The 15223-nt window shown below is 42.8% G+C and overlaps 1 pseudogene; it reads right to left on the bottom strand.

Annotated features, from left to right (window-relative positions):
• Window positions 1–6751: 6751 nt before the first annotated feature.
• Window positions 6752–10909, bottom strand: LOC139161663 (lysozyme C-1-like; annotated as a pseudogene).
• Window positions 10910–15223: the final 4314 nt, after the last annotated feature.

Genomic DNA, 15223 nt, shown 5'->3' with positions numbered 1-15223 from the left:
ATTGATGATACCTCACCCCATGCCCTTGGATGATCTCACCCAGCGGTTTCATGTAGATATTAAATAGCAGGGGGGAGAGGACCGACCCCTGAGGCACCCCACAAGGGAGAGACCAAGAGGATGACCTCTGACCCCACTAACACTGACTGTGACTAACCGGAGAGGTAGGAGGAGAACCACTGAAGAACAGTGCCTCCCACTCTCAACCCCTCCAGCCGGCGCAGAAGGATACCATGGTCGATGGTATCGAAAGCCGCTGAGAGGTCAAGAAATACCAGGACAGAGGACAAGCCTCTGTCCTGGGCCTGCCAGAGATCATCCATCAGTGTGACCAAAGCAGTTTCCGTGCTGTAACCGGGCCTGAATCCAGACTGTTGAGGGCCTAGATAATCGGCTTCTTCCAAGGACCGTTGGAGTTGAAGAGCCACCACCTTCTCCACAACTTTCCCCATAAAGGGAAGGTTAGAGACTGGACGGTAGTTATTGAGCACAGCTGGGTCTAGGGAAGGCTTCTTGAGGAGGGGGCACACAAGTGTTTCCTTATAAGGAGCCGGAAAGGACCCCCTCCCCAAGCAGGCGTTGACAATCACCTGGACCCAGCTCCGTGTCACCTCCCGACCAGCCGAAACCAACCAAGAGGGACACGGATCCAGTAGACAGGTGGCAGAACTTACAACTCCAATGGCCTTGTCCACTTCATCAGGTGTCACCAAGTCAATCTCCCCCCAGACAGATGGACAAAGACGTTTAGCCCCAGTCACCTCAACTGACTCATTGTCAGCAAAAAAGGTGTTAAAATCCTCGGCAATACTCTGCAAGGGCTCCCCAACTCCCCCCTGGTTCAGAAGGTAGTGGGTTACCCTAAACAGAGCGGCCAGGTGGGATTCCGCTGATGCAATCAAGGCAGCATGATACGTGCATCTTGCTGCCTTGAGCGCCACTTTGTAAGTCTTAATATGAGCTCTTACAAGTGTTCGATCGGATTCGGACTTACTCTTCCTCCATCGCTTTTCTAGATGTCTCTTCTGGCATTTCAACTCCCGGAGCTCATTGTTGAACCATGGAGCTCTACGGGGTCTAGTGCTGCGGAGAGGTCGCAGTGGCACAATTCGGTCAAGGGCCTCCGCTGCAGCCTTGTTCAAGGCCTCAGCCAGAGACTCTGTCAAACTGTGGAGAAGTGTATCTGGAATAACCCCAGGTGCCCTCTGAAAACCTTCTGGATCCAACAGGTGCCTGGGGCAGAACAACTTAATCGGTTCTGCCTCCCTACGGGGGAGGATTAGAGCCAGGAAGTCAAGCCACAGCAGAAAATGGTCTGACCATGACAAAGGCAATACTTCTAAGCCCCTTAGTTTCACACCATTACTCAGTTGCTCAGAGAGGAATACCATGTCGGGTGCGTGCCCCCCCTCATGAGTCAGACCCTGTACTACTTGGGTCAGGTCCATGGCTGCCACGGTGGCCATGAACTCCTGTGCCAGTCCAGAGGATTTGCCGAGCGACGGCAGGTTGAAGTCCCCCAAGACCATAAAGTCTGGGGAACCCCACCGCCAACCCAGCTACCTCCTCGAGTAGCACACGCAGGGCTTGTGCCATGCAGTTGGGAGGCAGGTACGTGAGAAACAAGCTCACCTGAACCCCTAATTCCAACTTCACCAGGAGGGACTCGCAACCCGCAATCTCTGGAGCAACAAGTCTACATAGTCACATGCTCTCCCTGGCTATAATAGCCACTCCCCCCCCTTCCCTGGGATCGAGGTTGATGACATATCTGAAACCCGGCTGGGCAGATTTCAGAGAGAAGAACTCCTCCCTCTGGGCCCAACCACGTTTCAGTTACACATGCCAGGTCGGCCTCCTCATCCAGGATCAAATCCCAGATGAGGAGAGCTTTGTTTACCACCGACCTGGCATTGAGTAGCAGCAACCAGAGCCCAGGGCCAGAATTACACTCATCACCAGTGCCCTCATCACGGAACCAGAACAAGGGATTGTTATTAAGCAACGATCCCTCATTCCCCTGGAACGTCTAGCTCCATGGCTCCCACCATATCAGCCTCTCCCCAGCAACACCGGGATATTCCGACCCTCTTCCACCCCAGAGATAGATGCCCACTCCCCTCCTGCCTCTCCAGCCTCAGGTAGGCCAATTATATCAGTCATATGATTTCCATTCACTTCATCCATGCAATATTCTCCCCCATCCCATCCGTACCTGTCATTCATTCCATATATGTTTCCAAACTCACTCCAATTATTCATTAATTAAACCCTTCCAATAATTTAATTAAAATATAGATTGAATTGATTATTAAAACACAAAACAAAGAAAAAATATCTAAAATTTAAAACTCTAAGACTCTAAACTCTAATATATATATATATTAAATTAGGAAATTAGCCTGTAGCAACGTAGTGTTAAATTCTTAGTTGGTTCTGGATTATAACAATGTTCAAGGTCCCAAGGGGAATGTATCAGCCTGGTTATAAGGAAGGGGCTCTTCTTGATGTTAATTACCCCTTTTTCTAGCTCTTTGGTGCCCTCCCAGGTCTCTTCTCAATTCCTCAGTTCCACCACCAGTCTCTTGGCTCCCATAGGACCCCTGGCCTTCGCTGGTCACTCCTCGATGGCCTCTGAGGGTGTCGCTGATTTCCGGGTAACATCTCCGATTCTCTGCCTGGCAGACCACACTGCATGGCCTCCAAAAGCTCTCAGTGCCACCTCAGCGTCGCCTCGACATTTTCTCCGGCCTCCACACTCCTCTCACGGGCCACCTCCTCCTCCATAGCAATATCTAATAACAGCCAAGGAAATTGCAGAAGAGACAAGGAAGGATCCAGCTCTTAAAGCTGTAACCCAACGCATTTTGAGAGGGTGGGCAACCGATAAAGATGACACCTTAGTACAAGACTTTAAAAGTAAGCATATGGAATTATCTGTCATGAGAGATTGTATATTGTGGGGGGACAGAATAGTAATCCCCAAATCATTACAAAAAAAACTTATGGAAATGCTACATCAAGATCATCCTGGCGTGGTTAGAATGAAGGCCTTGGCCAGAGGACACCTCTGGTGGCCTGGCTTGGACTCAGCCATTGAACAGTGGGTAGCCACTTGTCCCCCTTGCCAGGAATCAAGACCACAATCCCCTTGGTCATGAATTCATGTTGATTTTGCTGGGTCAATAGGGCCCCACATGTTCCTGGTTGTGGTAGATGCATACTCAAAGTGGCTAGAGATTGTAGTAATGGGAGCCACTGCATTGTGCTGCTTATTTGCTACCCATGGGTGCCCATCTGTGTTGGTTTTGGATAATGGGCCACAATTCACATCCAAGCAAATGGAGATATTCCTTGCCCAGTTATGCATCAGGCATGCCTTAGTTTCCCCTCATGCAGCTTGGGCTAATGGTATGACTGAAAGATTTGTCGGCGTGGCAAAAGAGGCTATTAGGAGGACAGAACCTGGGAACATTCATGAGCGGTTAGACACATTTCTCTTGACCCAGCACATCACCCATAGTTCAGTAGCACACAAAAGCCCTGCAGAACTATTAATGGGCAAAAAGTTGAGGTCCCCCTTGGATAGGTTGCATCCTGCCGCTCCACCGCTGGGGAAACAGGTCCAGAAGAGGCCGGCGATGGTCCTGCGGACTCTACGCAGAGAGGGTCTCCACAGGCCAGGACTGGAGCCTCTCCGGGAATCGCAGATGAGCCAACCTCCTCACTCTTCGAGTTTCAAGACTCAACTGAACTGCGCAGGTCACAGAGAGAAACAAGAAAGCCCAACCGATTGGAGGACTTTGTCACGTGTCTCTCTGACTGACCTGCATCTGAACTAAGAGGGGAGGAGTGTTAGATATTCTGCCCAGTTACCTACCCAGTTACAGGGTAAAAGTCAAAAGTTCAGAGTTGTTTATTAAATGTTGATTGGTTGGCCTCTTTTGGCGCTAAAAATGTATCCTTGTAAAAGCTGCCTGTTGCTGGGGCTAGTTTGTATAAATACTAAAAGCTGTCATTGTGTTGCCCTCTCAATACACAATTGCTATTTGACTGATTTGAGCTTGCCTTTGATTCAACCTACTTTTGAGAGTTATTACAGATGAGACCAGAATAAATTATCTAGAATGTATGAAGACTCTTCAAATGTATTTTTATTTGTTTTTCTATTTATATTATTATTGTAATCTGCCTTGAGTCCTTTGGGATTGTGTGACATAGAAGTCGAAAAAAGAAAACAGGACATTTTATCCTGTTTAATAATCATGTAAAAAAATGAAAGGTATTTGGTTTCAAAGATTTATTTATCTGTCTGTCTGTCTGTCTGTCTGTCTGTCTGTCTGTCTGTCTGTCCGTCTGTCTATCTATCTATCTATCTATCTATCTATTTATCTATCCATTCATCCATTCATTTGCAAAGACAATCTTCCCAGAATGCCTGTTTCTCAACGAATTTCCCCATACTTAATCTGTTTCCCCACATTTTGCCCAGTTCTTCTTTTTCCAGACTACCTTTTTTCCTTTTTATTTCTTAACCTATATTTCTTGTTTCCTTATAATCCTTGCAGCACAAGCATAATAAATTGAGGCAAGAATTTAATTATTTTTTCCACTATATACTAGACTTGTGTGATTAAAACTGTTTTTTTATAAAGTATCTTTATTGTTTTCCAGAAATAAAAAAGAAGAAAAGAAAAAAGAAAGAAAGAAAAAGTAAAAGAATAAGGAGTAAAAGCAGTATTTCTCACATGTTTTGTTCTAGTTTAACAGATCTTAATCCATTTCTATTACCTTTCTGATACATTTCTTTATATTTTGTATATTTACATTTAATTATCATAAATAAATTTTACTAATTGATATAGAAAGAGATACATTGGGAAGAAAAAGAGTAATAAAAGCCATACTTCCTAAGGTAATTATTATCCTTCTTTTGTATACTGATACTTTGTATTGTTACATTTTCAACCTTTGTTTCGAATCCATTCGTGCCATTTTTCCAAAATTCGTTTAGATTTTTTACTTTCAATCCCCTTAATTGAATTTGTCATTTCATCCATCTCAATACATTTATATATTTTATCAATAATTAAGCTCTCTGATGGAGTTTGTTCATTTTTCCATGTTTGTGCCAATGAGATTCTGACTGCAGTGCTTATATGTGTTATGAGGAAGAGCGTTTGTTTGGTATAAGATCTTTTCCAAATTCCTAAGAGTAAACCTTCTGGTGTGTATTCTATCTTCTCTTTTATAATTTCGGTGAGCCAATTATGAGTTGTTTTCCATATTCTTTGAATTTTGGGGCAGGACCACCACATATGAAAAAAGGAACCTTTTTCTTTTTTACATTTCCAACAGGTGTCTTGTAATGTCAGATATATTTTTGCTAATCTTGATGATGGCATTTACCATCTGTAGAAGAGTTTGTAATAATTTTCTTTACATGCAGCTGACAGTGTTATTTTAGATATTGTATTCCATGTTTTTTCCCAATCTGCTAGATGAATATCATGTTGAACATTTTTAGCCCATGCTACCATAGGATTTTTAATTGTGTCTTTTATTTTTTCATGTTCTAAAAGTAGTTGATAAATTTTAGTAATCTGTTTGTCCTCATACCCTGTCAATATTTTGTCTAGAGGTTTTGTGGTGATTTCAATGCCGGGTGTATGTTTATCTTTGTTGTATCTAGATTTTATTTGGGTATAGGTCCACAATTCTAATTTATGATTTTGTAGTTCTAGTTCTTGTCTGGTTTTTAGGTTCCCATTTGAATAAAGAATATCTGCGTATTTTAATGTTTTTGTTGGGTCTATCAAATTTGGGTAGCAGATAGCTTCCATGGTAGATAACCATCTAGGGATTTTAGAGTAATATTTCCTTTTAATTTCATTCCAGGTTTTTAATAATGATTTTCTAATCAATTATTGAAAGTGGTGTGATTAAAACTGTTAACTAATCTGCTTGCCCAAGCTGACTCGTTTATCAGAATATCAGACCCTTCCTGTATTCCAGTCCTGAACTCTGTACCTTTAATATCCCAATGTCCTACTGAACTTTTAAATCCACATTTTTCAACAATTGCTTTCTTTGCAAAAACGACGCTATCTGCATCTATTTCCTACACTCTGGTATCTGCCAGGATAATGGATGATAGTAAGATGGCCACCAGATTCTAAATTCAGACATCAGTTATACTGTACAGCAAAAACCAAGGCTTAATATAACTGGAGGTACATCCTAGATATTGTCTGGCCTTGATTGCCAATTTAGAATATTCATGGAAGAATTTCAGTAGAAGCTCTGGTCAAAAACTCTTTTGACCACGACCAAATCAGGTTCTGACCTAAAAAAAAAATCATATTTTTTTCATAGCCAATTTCACCTACCGCACCATTTTTTGGTAAGCGCCATATTTCCAAAATTAGGTTTGAATCATAGCCAAATCAGTTTGTGATCAAAGTAACAGAACAAACTATGGTCGTGACCAGAGTTTCTACTGTAGTTCACTCATATTGTATGAAGAGATGCATCAAGATCTCTCTTAGGTGATGCCAAGTTTTGAACCAGTGATGTATTTGATTACACAGTTCTCCCCTGCCATAGAAAAGATTACTAACTAGTTCAGTTATGTGAGAATAATGAAGGATGACATGAAAATTGCAAAATGCACAATACCCATTTTATTGAACATTTTCAAGCAATATTTGAAGAGTTTAAAAATGATTTTAAATCATTATTTGTATGCAGACAAACGTGTTCTTCCCAACTTGTGGGTACATGCTTCGAATTGAATTATGAAAGATAGATTATGTAAGAAATAGTATCATTTTAATCACAAGAGGAGAAATGTAGAAGAGAAATGCAGGCTCATCCATCTCAGAGCCGGCAGCCCTGAATGAATGACGACACATCTTTTCCCTTGCAGTGGTTCCTCCAGGCAACCCTAGAAGTAAGAATAAGAATATTGCATGTCTTTCCAAACCACATACATAGTTGTTTGTTTGGTTATGTAAACCTACTTCAAGAATAACAGAATATGAGAATAACAGAATTGGAAGAGACCTTGGAGGTCTCTAGTCCAAGTCCTTCTCCCACAAGCAGGAGACAGGAATTCCCAGATAGCCAGCGGCACCTATCTTCCATTCATCTTTACTGTATATTAATTGATAAAGTTCTTTGCTGGTTTGTCAATGATTTCATTTCCACCAGGTTAAAATTCAACACTTTTTTTTGTTTTAGTTAAAATAGTCCTAACTTTCAATTTCTTACAACAAAACCCATATGACTAGTAATGCCCAAGAGATACTTTGGTTCCAACATAGGGGTGGGTTCTAATTTACCCCGCTGCTGGTTCGCTTCCTCCTTCACAGCAGGCGCACTCATACACAGTGGCAACAAATACCATAATAATAATAATTTTAAAAAATCCAAAACAAATATGATGATGCATGTTCAATGCTGGAAACTCAGGTTCTACGCATATGCAGAAGAAAATAAAATAGGAAAAAATCCTCCCCCCCAAAAAAAATCAGAAAAAAATTCCTTTTTTTAAAAAAGGGGGATGATGGCCTCCAGAGACTCCAGCAACCAAACCAATTCCATGATGTCATGGTAATGTCACCAGCAGTTTGCTATCAGTTTGAGCAAACCATACAGATCCGGGAGTAACCCACATCTGGGTCTATACTAGCTTAGGGCTAATGGGAGTTCAAATTCCCATCTAACCGTTTGCTGCTGCAGCCCGTTTTGGATTGGATTGGAAGTTTCACAAATGATCTCTCCCTACTTCTCTCCCTGTATTCTTTGTTTACTAGTTCTCTGATCCCGTTGAACTCTTCCATGGGATCAGAGCCTTCGTGTTTAAAGGGCCATCTGTTATTTTTTCTGGTACATGCCCCAATTCTATACCAAACTCCAATGCTTAACTTGTGATAAAAGATATTAAAACAAATGAGAAGCACAAAAGTGGGCAACAGATGGGAAATTACTGGGAAGAAATTATCCAGCTATAATAGGCATCAACCAACCTCTCTAGCAAGAAAAATACAAATTGCCATATTCAAGAAATTGTATCTTACCATCAGGGTTAAAAGTTGTATAATAATTTAAAGAAAGATAATTAACTTTCAAGACAGTTCAATTGCTACCCAATGTTACAAGTGGAAGACATTAATGGAAGATTGACTTACCAGGCATCCATCCCTTGGGGATCACGGACAATTCTCTTAGCACACTCAATATCATCTGTGATGTCATCATTTGTGAAATCTGCCAGGAAAGACAAATAGATGTTTCAAAAAAAAAATTCAAAGACTTGCATAATATTGCTATTTAAAGCAGATCCTTACCCAAGTGGAATTTAAATTGTAGGACCTAAATAGTTATTATGTAATGTATTCACTTCTATAACCTAATTTTTATACATTGACTAACGGTGTGGTGGGTGGTGTGGAGGCCCAAAATGAGATATGGCTGTGTGAAGGAACTTAAAGGATTTGTGACAATTTGGAAAATAGAGTACAAAGTGGAGGAGAAGATTGAGGAAGGGTAAGAAAATATGGTGGATAGGATACTATCACAGATAACCCAGCAGGAACCTTGAGATGGTAAGAACCAATGTTCCCTCTAATTTTTTTTCGGGGTGGGCGGAAAAGTATAGTGTCTGAGTGGCAGTCCCCTTGGGACTGGGCGGCATAGAAGTATAAATAAATAAATAAACAAATAAATATATAAATAAATGAATAAATAAATAAATAAATAAACAAACAAATAAACAAACAAACAAACAAACAAATCAATCAATCAGTCAATCAATCAATCAATCAATCAATAAATAAATAAAATCCCTACTTTTTTATTAAAATAAATTAATAATAAAACAAAACAAAACTCTATTACTATTAAAACTAAAATAACCAGCAAATCCAAAAACATAACTATTAATAAAAACAGGTGAGGGCTGGGGGGGTTTCTCTCTCTTATTATTTAAGTGCTTTTACCATATGCTTTAAATCAAGAATCACTTCTCTCTCTATTTCTCTCTCTTTCCTGTCATTCTCTGCCTCAATCATTTTCTCATTTTTCTTCCCCCTTTTTTTCTATCATTTCTCTCTCCCTCTCTCTTCCTTCCACTCCTCTCTCTCTTTTGCTTTCTTCCCCTCTCTCACTCTTTCTCACTCTTCCTTCCTCTCTCCTCTCTCACTCTTTCTTTCTTTCCCTCTCTCCCTGTCTCTTCCTTCCTATCTTCTCTCTCTCTCTCTTTCTTTTTCCCTTTCTTTCCTTCTCTCTTCCTTCCACTTTTTTCTCTTTCTCTCTCCCTTTTCCTTCCTTCCCCTCTTCCCCTCCCTCTCTTTCTCCCTCTCTCCCTTTATATTTATCTCTTCCTTCCTTCCTCTCTTCCTCCCTTTCTCTCTCCCTCTCGTTCACTTTTCTCTCCCTTCCCTCCCTCCCTCCTTCTTTCCTCTCCTCTTTCCCTCCCTCTCTTTCCTTTCTTTCCACGTCTCCGGCTTTGCTGACCGGCACAAGGCTAGAGCCAGCTGCCCGGGAAAGCCAGGAAGGTCCTCCTCCCCCCCCAGCCAAAAACACAACGGAGGTCTTCCGCCACCAGCTTGAGCCTCGCATTGCTCCACCTCGCTTCGCCTGTCATCATGGACCTCCGTTGTGTTTTCGGAGGAGAGCGGCAGGAAAGACCTGTGCCGGCCAGGAAAGCCGGGTTTGCTTTCCGTGAAAGCAGCGTGCCTTTTAAACACGCTGCTTTATTGCAACTCTTTCCTGGGTGGGGGGAGGAGGAGGCCACTCCCCCCCCCCCCAGGAAAGAGGTGCAGGAAAGCAGCATGTTTAAAAGGCGCGCTGCTTTCATGGAAAGCAAGCAGCTTCCGCGCGTTTCTTTCGTTGGAAGAGGAGGAGAGGGAGCGGATCGGGCGGGGGCAGCGCCTTCTACTGCCGGCACCTCCTTGCCCCCACCCACCCCGCCCGCGGGCTGGCAGGGGGATGGGGACTGCGCGCCTATGGAAAAGGGTGCGCAGGGTGGCATTTTGGTGTGCGCGCGCGCTCACGCGCGCAGCCTACTGGCAACAGTGGTAAGAACCCAAGCGGGAACTTTGAGAGGCAAGATGATTCAACACTAAACTTCCTGAAGCGCTGGGCAAAACTGAACAAGTACAAAGAGCACTAAAGGAGAAGAAGGATTAAAACTCCTGTTCAAAAGATTCACCTTACCTATTTCCCCTTTTCTAGTGTAATAGGTACACTTGGTAGTAGGTCAGATCAGGAAACAAACATTATAAGGATTGCAGGAATATTACAGCATAACAACAACAATAAAAATAACAGAATTTTGAAACAGCCTAACAACTGTTGCATTCTTTTCATCAAGATACTGTACTTTATTCTGAATACTAGGTGTCTTACCACTGCAAGGCTTATTGCAGCCATTAGCTGTAGGGCCCTGGTTATTATTGCACTAATAGCGGCTGTTTATCTGGAAAATCCCATAGTCACAACTGCCATCTGTATTTGGTGGCCCCACAACTTGGCTATTGTATTTGCTTTCATGATAAGCCATGCAGACCCCTGGAAGAAAGCAAACAGACAAAGGAGTATAAAAGGTTACTGCTATAAATGAAAAACTATCCTGGTTTCTTACACAGCATATTTAACCATCTTCAGTCATTCTTCCCCCAACTAAGGAAGGTTCCAAGGACCCATCCCTCTTGAAAACCTGGACCAGGCCAAAATAGAGAGATAGAAAGAGTAAACTCACAATCGGCCAATTTGATCCCGCGATATCCATCCATGCCACTTCTTTTTAAAATTGAAGCCAATACACACTTTTCATATATTTTTGCTTCATTGGCTGCAGTGAAGACGAAGAGGAGAGCTAGTGCCAAGGCCTTCATTGCTACAGCTTCTCCGAGGACATGTTCTGACTTCTCTGGTGCATCTACTGGATTTTATAGTCACAGCTTGTGAAAGTGGAAACTCAAGAGCGAATGATAAGTATGTAACAATAGTAATTTCCAAACTTGAAGCAGTAACAGATCAAGAGAGGATGTTGAGGAGAAAGAGGAAGAAAAAAAATATTTTTAACTGTCAATTTTAATTTTGTAAGAAGCCCTACCGAAATAAAAAAATATGTAAGGAAAGAATTTTTAGCTCCATGGGAGATCCTGGGTCAAAGTGAATGAAGTGCCAAAAATGAACAAGTGATGGACACAATTTCATGATTGAAGCCATATCATTTTTTAATATGTTTTGCATGTGATGTATGTGGAAAAGGAAGAAGGCATTTATTGTGTGGTGACTGCTGCCTTTTTTATTTTTTTGGACCTCCATTCCAAAGACATTTCTCTCTCTCCTTTGGTTGATTTTTCTGTTTGGTTGCTTCTATACAACTTTTCTTTGAATGTTTTTTTTTTTCAATCTGATGAAGTTTGTGGAGAAATGCAACATACTGAAATTACTCAGATAACTTTATTTTATTTCCTTTCATTGCCTTATTATCCTCCTTGATGGTACTTAAAGGGGGAGAGCTAGAAAAGTATGGATGAGGTTCTAGTTTGGTATTTTCATTGCCTTATTATCCTTTCATTGCCTTATTATCCTCCTTAATGGTACATAAAGAGGAAGAGCTAGAAAAGTGGGGATGAGGTTCTAAATTTGTATTTTCTGCTTTTTTCAGAGAACATGACATGGATGCACAATGAATTCATACCTTCTAGCAACTTGTATCTCTTAACAGAATGCTTTATTTAAAAACTTTCTGAAACATTATCTTGAATTCTATAAACTTACCATATATACTCGAGTATAAGCCGAGTTGTACAGACCAAAAAATGGGCTGAAAAACCCGACCTCGGCTTATACTCGGGTCACTGAGGAGTCGCCACAAGAGGGCGCCCTGCTGGAGTCCGGCAGGCATTGGTGGCTTGGGCGGGTGAGGGAGCTAGGGTAGGGAGGGCATTGCTGTCTGTGTAAATACGTAGTGCCATCTCTGACAGCCGGACACAGGGACTGGGCTGCAGAGGTCGCACTTTTCCACCCTCCGCGGCTCCAACTTTTAATTAGGAGAAGGGTGGTGCAGAGGAATGATGCCGGTGCCGAGGAGGCACCTTTAAGGCAAATTCAAGAGTTCAGAAAAGGGAGGGGGGAGGTGATGGGAAGCTGGTGAGGTGGGGGGGGGGTGAAAAGAGAAGCAGGAATCCACAGCTGCTTCAAAAATGGAGCCGCCTGACGAACTGGAGCTGGGTGAGACATTTTATAGAAATGGCGGCGGGGCGGGGCCCTGCAACTCGTCTCTCTCACTTCCTTTCTTTCTTTTTAAAATATTTAAATACCGCTAAATCAATATGCTGTCGGCTGCTTCCTCTTCTCCTCTTTTGTTTTCTCCTGTTAGTTGCGGTCGTGGAGGAAAAGGAGGAAAGGAAAGAGGCGAGGCTTCTTTTTTCTTTCCTCTTCCTCCGCTTCCTTCGCAGCTGCCGTCCCAAGTGGATCTCTTTAGCAAATCTGCTTCCCCCAAACAACAAATGGGGCAATAAAGGGAGACGGAGGAGGAGGGAGGATCAGGGGTGGGAGGGAGATCCAGCCAGCGAGCCAGCCAGCAAGCTAAGGGGGGGGAACAGCATGAACTCTCTCCAGGCTTTAGAAGCCCCCAGCTGGAGAGAGAAGCAGATTTGCTAACGATATCCACTTGGCGCGGTAGCAGGGAAAGAAGGAGGAGGAGGTCAGCCTCTTTCCTCCTCCCCGCCAGGGCTGTGGGCTATTCTGGCTCTCCTCCTCCTCCCCCTGCTGCCGTCCCAAGTGGATCTCTTTAGCAAATCTGCTTCCCCTGAACAACACATGGGGCAATAAAGGGAGACGGAAGAGGAGGGAGGATCAGTGTGGGAGGGAGATCCAGCCAGCGAGCCAGCCAGCAAGCTAAAGGGGGGGGGGGAAATGGCATGAACTCTCTCCAGGCTTCTAAAAACTTGTCAAGTTTAAAGATCCCTGGGTTAGAGTTAAAAATGCAAGAGTCTTCAAACCTGAAAAGATTAAGGCTTGTGGACTTCAACTCCTACTCCTGAAGTAGCATGGCTGGTGCAGGAATTCTGGGAGTTGAAGTCCACTAGTCTTAAAACTGTCAAGTTTAAAGAGCCTTGGGTTAGGGTTAAAAATGCAAGAGTCTTCAAACCTGAAAAGATTAAGGCTTGTGGACTTCAACTCCTACTCCTGAAGTAGCATGGCTGGGGCAGGAATTCTGAGAGTTGAAGTCCACTAGTCTTAAAACTGTCAAGTTTAAAGAGCCCTGGGTTAGGATTAGAAATGCAAGAGTCTTCAAACCTGAAAAGATTAAGGCTTGTGGACTTCAACTCCCACTCTTGTGGTAGCATGGCTGGTGCAGGAATTCTGAGAGTTGAAATCCACTACTCTTAAAACTGTCAAGTTTAAAGAGCCCTGGGTTAGGTTTAGAAATAGGTTTTAGCTTGGTTGCTAAGTGAGCTACTTTTTTATTTTTTAATTTATTGTTATTACCAGATTGCTTTTGTTTACCCTCTTTTAAATTTACAGAGCTAGTTTACTGGTTTTCTTTAAAATAAATATTCTAAAACATTTAATCTACTGATTTCTCAATTAATGTAATTTTATTGGTTTCCATTTTCATAAGTTACCAGTAGCCACTGTATTTTCTAACCTCAGCTTATACTCGGGTCAATAAGTTTTCCCAGTTTTTGTGGCAAAACTGGTGCCTCAGCTTATACTCGGGTCGGCTTATACTCGAGTATATATGGTAATTTAATTTGTTTTGTTTGTTGCCAAGTTGAGGAAATACAGATGAAATGAATTGCTAGAGTAAAAGTTCACCGATTCCTCAAAATAACATTGATTGATTATGTGTCATCAAGTCTCTGTCAGCTCTTCGTGACAATATACAGTAAATATTTTTTTTCCCCCCGTGATCTGAAATTGCTGAATTGTGCAACCAGGCTTTGTAAATTATTCATGGTATGCAGTGAACTCTACATAGGTTTTCCCGGAAGACTATTCAGAAGCCAGATCTGGTCATGAAGTGGGCAGCAGAGGCAGAGACAGGGTTAGTTAATTTCCACTTGGTTCCTGGGGAATTCAAGGCACTGTTTTTTATCTGCAAAAGCCCTATCTTGTCTATATTTTTATATATAGCTATTCCTATATTTACCTGTTTTATGTTTATATTTAATTAATTTAATTAATTAATTAGCAACTATTGTTTTAATTAATCTATATTTTTAAATTAATTATTGGGGTTTTTAGGGATGGATGTTTTTAACTATTGGAATGAATGGAGTGGAATGAATGGGGGTGGATGGGAGGGGGGTGGATGGGAGGGGGTGGGTGGGTGGGATTATAGTATTTATGAGGTGAATGGATACAGTACAAATGAAATTCTTGGCACACCTGACGCTGGAGAGGCAGGAGGGGAGGTGGCACCTATCCCTGGGGTGATAGAGGGCCAGAAAAACCCAGTCTTGCTGGGGAGAGGCAGATATGGCGGGAGCCATGGAGCTAGCCATTCCAGGGGAAGCAGGGATCGCTGCTTAGTAGCGATTCCTTCTTCCGACTCCATTAGCTCAACTCAAGCCACTTGTGATGAGTGTAATTCTGGCCCTGGGCTCAGGCTGCTGCTACTCAATGCCAGGTCGGTGGTAAATAAAGCTCTCCTCATCCGGGTTTTGATCCTGGATGAGGAGGCCGACCTGGCATGTGTGACTGAAACCTGGCTGGGCCCGGAGGGAGGAGTTCCTCTCTCTGAAATTTGCCCAGCCGGATTTCAGGTACGGCATCAGCCCCGACCCCAGGGAAGGGGGGGGAGTGGCAATTATAGCCAGAGAGAGCCTTTGCCTGCGTAGACTCCTTGTTCCAAAGATTGCGGTTTGCGAGTCCCTTCTGGTGAAGTTGGACTTAGGGGTTCAGGTGGGCTTGTTACTCATGTACCTGCCTCCCAGTTGCATGTCAACAGCCCTGCCTGTGCTGCTCAAGGAGATAGCCGTGCTGGTGGTAGGGTTCCCCAGATTTAATGTCTTGGGGGACTTTAACCTACCGTTGCTCAGTGAAACCTCTGGGCTAGCGCAGGAGTTCATTGCCACTATGACAGCCATGGACCTAACTCAAGTAGTACAGGATCCGACTCATGAGGGGGGACATGCACCCAACATGGTATTCCTCTATGAGCAACTGAGTAATGGTCTGAGACTAAGGGACTTAG

The sequence above is a fragment of the Erythrolamprus reginae genome, chromosome 2, assembly GCF_031021105.1.
Source record: "Erythrolamprus reginae isolate rEryReg1 chromosome 2, rEryReg1.hap1, whole genome shotgun sequence".
Taxonomy (NCBI): Eukaryota; Metazoa; Chordata; class Lepidosauria; order Squamata; family Dipsadidae; genus Erythrolamprus; species Erythrolamprus reginae.
This window is presented reverse-complemented; position numbering and strand designations above follow the sequence as displayed.